A 5,327-nucleotide genomic window follows, 5' to 3' on the forward strand; every position below is an offset into this window, starting at 1 on the left:
GGGTAGAGGAGCTCGACTCCGTACTATGGGGGCTGCGGACCATGCCGAATCACACTACCGGATACACACCATCCTTTATGGTGTACGGCGTAGAGGCAGTTCTGCATTGCGACATAATTCATGACTCACCTTGAATGCGCATGTACGAAGAAAAAGAGGCCGAGCTCGATCGGCAGGACATTTTGGACGCACTGGAGGAGGAGCGCGACGTGGCAAAGGCCCCTTCCGCATTCTATCAGCAACAGGCTCAAAGATATCAAAGCAGAGAAGTACGGGCCAAAACCTATAACGTTGCGAACTAGTTGTACGCCTGCCGGAGAAGAAAAAGAACAAACTCAAGCCCAAATGGGAAGGTCCATTCATTATCGACCAGGTTCTGACCGGTGGAGCGTACCGTCTGCGGGATGCATCGGATAATCGACTCGAGCCAAACCCATGGAACGCAGCCAGACTCCGAAGATTCTACGCCTAGCGCCGGACTCTATGTTCGTCTCCTTTCCTCCGTCAATTTTTTGCATATCAGTCTTTTCTCTCTTTCTCTCTTTTTATTTCTCATTAAGGCCCTAAAAGACTGCACTTGTGTCTTGGTTACACAATCTTGCCGTGCTAACCGCGCTCATTATACCTGGGGGCTTCTTACACAGAAGCTTAATCTAACTATTTTTTTGGGCTTTATGTCCCACACATGTGTTATTCTTACGCATGTACCCTTTTTCGCCATTATATGCATCGATATGACTTAAGTTTTGGCCAAGCTGGGTTGCCTGGCTCTTGTATTTATGCCCTATGTTCCTGTTAATTCGGCTAGGGCATAAGGGGAGCACCTCTGCGATTGTTACTGCTGGGTCAGCCGGATGTGTACCTCAGACTGGGTGAAGCCGAAAGCTAGCGTTCTTAAGGGAATATTCGGTCGGTGAATGAAAGATGACTTTTATTTAATTTGAAACATGCCCCCAGATGTTTATAGCCCGCATCTCTTTTCGCAATTCGGACATGCACATTAGGGCATGTGTACCCAGGGAAAGGAACCCTTAACGGAACTATTCTCCCTGGAAGATGTTTCTTACTACCCATGTAATATAACATAGCTAATTGGGTACTTGTCTGTTCAAGCACTTATGACCCCTACGCCTGGTTTCCATGCATACCCCGGTTTTTACATAACCGAGCGGGTATTCGGATACACTCCGGACTATCAGGTCCAGAGGTCGAAGCGAAAAGGTCCGCCATGACAAATGATTTACAATCCGGCTAGGACATTACATATGTCATTTGAAGTACACAGTCACTAAGACTGATTAAATTCTTCTTCTATACCATCCAACAGGCTGTCTAGCCTAAAATCCTGTTGGGAATACTTTGCGGCTAATTCTACTTGGTCATACACTAAACTGACGGGGATCTCTTTCCCATCAGGCCCCACAGGTCCGACCTCGGCCATGTGGTTTGGGTCTGCTTTGGTATATCGCGTCTTCACCATAGCCCAGGCTTCCCTTGCACCTTGTTGGCAGGCTGATATCTTCCATAATCAGAAGCGCCGCCGCGCTCCCTGGAGCTTCTCTACAAGCTCCCCCATGCCTCCTGGCGGGGACGTGGATGGCCACAAGGCTTGGGCAATACCCTGCATCACCTGCCGAACTTGCTCGTGCAGTTGTGAGAGCTCTGGTAGAAGATCACCCGAAGACCCGGGCATCTCTTCCGCGGGACGACCCGTCAGCATACCTGCAGACATAACTCTGTTAGCCGGCTTCTTCGCCGAACTTCTTTAAAAGTTCGTCGAAGCACTTACTAAAAATGCCGCGCCGAAGCCGCTTATTCTCCTTTATGGAGTCTGCAAGCTGGGCTCGAACATCTTTCAGTTCCACGCCCAGCCGGATATTGGCGTCCTGGAGATTATTTTTCTCCTGCCTGACTCGCGTAAGCACGCGCTGGCCAGCATTTAGCTGTCAATCAGCACGTGCCGCATTAACTGCCACGGCCTCCGGATTCACTCCGGGTGTCACCTGCAACATCTATTGTTAGATTTGCATACATGCCGCATACTACCTGGTACCTGTATTCTTTAGAAACAAGTGTTACCAAAGGGAACCTTCTCGGACTCCTTCAACGCGGCAACAACGGCCCCTAGCTAGGCCTTGCACTCTTCCAGCTCTTGGGACAATTGGGAATTCTTCTCTGTAAGAACCTGCACAAATAATGATCCTTAAGTCAGTTGCGTCAACTGTTTCATGTCTCGGGGGCTATTGATACATATAATCGTCGGATTTGCTTACGCGTATATCCCTTACATACTGGTCCGTGGCTCTGGATAGACCATTTTGAGCAGTACGGATGTATGCATCTCCGGAGTTGAAGGCATCAAATGCCTCTTGTGAGAAACAAGCGTCACGGAGTACGGCCCGGCGACGCCTGTGATTCATGGCGCTCTCTACTTCGGAATTTGTAGCGCATAGTCTGTCCGCATCCTCTGTAGGAGGAGCATCCGGCGTCCGCCCCATGTTAGCTTCCGCCTCCATGTCCGGCCCTGGAGCCCAGCTGGTGGAAGCGTGATCGGCAGCCTCTCCAGATTAGTTCGGCGAGCGTTTTTTCTATCAAGAAAAACGGACGTCATTATATGTTAAGAGAGGAGATAACCACGGAGCGAGGTTTTGTGTCATACCTCTGCGCCGGCGTCTCCGTCCCGACCGCCTTCCTTTTTGGCCTACCCGGCTTCGGTGCCCCTTGTTGGCGAGTCGCCACGGGTTCGGCACGGCATCCCGAAGGCCTTCCCTATAAAACACCATATGTGTACGGTAGGTGAAGTGCGTAAAAGGGGATCCTTTTTGGAAGTTGGGAATCCGGTCTTTTCTTACATGCGACACAAGGAGTAGTCCAGGATAGTCGGCCGTTATGGCCACCATGGCGTCATCGCAGCTCAATTGATAGAATTTCCTGTCTATCAGCTCCACAAATATGTCTGGATCCTCCTCGAGTCCGGGGTCGAATGCCCGGTCAGGGTCCTCCGGTTGTGGAGGTGGATTGTTGACCTCCCTTACAGCTTTTTGCAGTTCCTGCCATGAAACGGCAAGGTGAGTATTTACAACAAAGAATGCAGGAAGGTTGGGAGTAGAGAGTGGTAGCTCACCCAGCTTGGAGGGTCATTGTACATGGAGAATCCATATCGCGGCTTAATACGGATGAACTCTTCTTCCTCTCCCTTGAACAAATCGGACAGAATTTTTGCTAAAGCAGCAGCGGAGTCCAGTCCCTTACGTGGCATCATCTTCCCCGTTAAAACACCACAAGGGGTGCCCTCGATATTGAAGCGGCTGCACCCCCCACATTATGCATATTGACATAACCTCGATTATTGTCAATCCTGATTGAGCCGGCACTTTAATCCGGTCCATCAGGTAAAGGACTTCTCCGTTGTCTTCGTCCCGGGGGCTCCGTGGGTGCCAACTTCGCCGTTTCTTCAGAGGAGCATTGTTGAACTCGGGAAGACCCCTCCGAACCGGGTCTGGAAGAGGGACGTCCTCCATGTAAAACCACTCTGAAGGCCAGTCTTTGGACGTCTTCTTTGGGGTACCGGACAGGTATCCGGTCTTGGCGATGCGCCATATTTCGGCTCCGCCCACTTGATAAAGTGACCCCTCCTCCTGTGTACGGGGAAGAAGGTAGAATAGCCTCTTCCACAGCTCGAAATGAGCCTCGCAGCCCAGAAACAGCTCACAAACGGCAACATAACCGGCGATGTGTAATATGGAAGCAGGGGTGAAATTATGCAACTGGAGGCCGTAAAACTCCAGGAGTCCGCGGAGGAACGGATGGATTGGACATCCAAGTCCCCTTAGTAAGTAAGGGACCAGGCATACCCGCTCCCCCTTGGAAGGATTGGGGAGGCTCTCCGCTTGCTACCCACCATTATAGGTGGCGAGCCCGGCTCGGACGGGGACCATATATGCTGGAGGGAGAAATCACTGGGTCTGCCGCTCTACCAATCGGCTGTGCAGGACGGAACACTTCTCCCAATCACCGGGCTTAGGGCTACGAGGGCGAGATGAGGAGCTAAGAGGGTCGGCCATGATGGAATGGATTTTTCCGAGCGCGCTCTGGTGGATTCTCACCGTGGGAGGATGGTATGGATTGGATCCAAGAATCCCCATCCCTTTAATAGACGATTTATTTACCTGGCTAGGGGGCGAATGTAAAAACGCCCTGGCTCCTCGCATTCGCTCGACATGTGGAAGATAGCCCTTATAGGGCGCAGAAGCTAAGAAGTCCAATATTTATGGGAGGCGGACACTACTTAGCAGATATTGAAGATTTGGAGAAGAACCCGCCTTGCAATGCCGAAGACAATACTGCGCGCCAGACTCATCGTCATGGAAGCCTGGTTCAAGGGCTACTGAGGGAGTCCTGGATTAGGGGGTCTCCGGAAAGCCGGACTATATCCTTTGGCCGGACTGTTGGACCATGAAGATACAAGATTTAAGACTTTGTCCCATGTCCGGATGGGACTCTCCTTGGCGTGGAAGGCAAGCTAGGCAATAAGGATATGTAGATCTCCTCCCTTGTAACCGACCTTGTGTAATCCTAGCCCCCTCCGGTGTCTATATAAACCAGAGGGTTTAGTCCGTAGGACAACACACAATCATACCATAGGCTAGCTTCTAGGGTTTAGCCTCTACGATCTCGTGGTAGATCAACTCTTGTAATACTCATATCATCAAGAACAATCAAGCAGGACGTAGGGTTTTACCTCCATCAAGAGGGCCCGAACCTGGGTAAACATCGTGTCCCTTGCCTCTAGTTACCATCCGCCTTAGACGCACAGTTCGGGACCCCCTACCCGAGATCCGCCGATTTTGACACCGACACTAACTGAGAAGTTCACTTCCAATGTTACAGCCCCAACGCAACTAGAAAATACCCAAGCTGAGGCATCTGCTCAGCCCACTGAAGAAAATGCCAGCACCGCTGATGATACTCAGGCTGCTAAAGAAAATGTTAGTACCAGGGCTAGTGACTGCATTCCAGCCGCTAAAGAAATTTCCAGGGCAACCGCTAGTGTTGCGCCTGAAGAAACTGAAGAAGTCAGGGCAACTGCATCAGTTGTACCTGAAGATCTTGAACCAAATTCCTCTGCTCCTCATGCGCCTACAGCAACTCCAATCCTTCCATCTGCATGAGATGTGAAGAAGACCAAGGCTGCAGAGCGTGCAGCTGTGAAGAAAAGTAAGGCATCAACTACATCAGATTCTTCAGCTCCGAAGAAGATGTAACCGCTGATCAGCTCGTTTAAAAATCCAATTGATGTTGTTCATGTCTCATCTATGCCATCAAAG

The sequence above is a fragment of the Triticum aestivum genome, chromosome 1A (genome assembly GCF_018294505.1).
Source record: "Triticum aestivum cultivar Chinese Spring chromosome 1A, IWGSC CS RefSeq v2.1, whole genome shotgun sequence".
Classification (NCBI taxonomy): Eukaryota; Viridiplantae; Streptophyta; class Magnoliopsida; order Poales; family Poaceae; genus Triticum; species Triticum aestivum.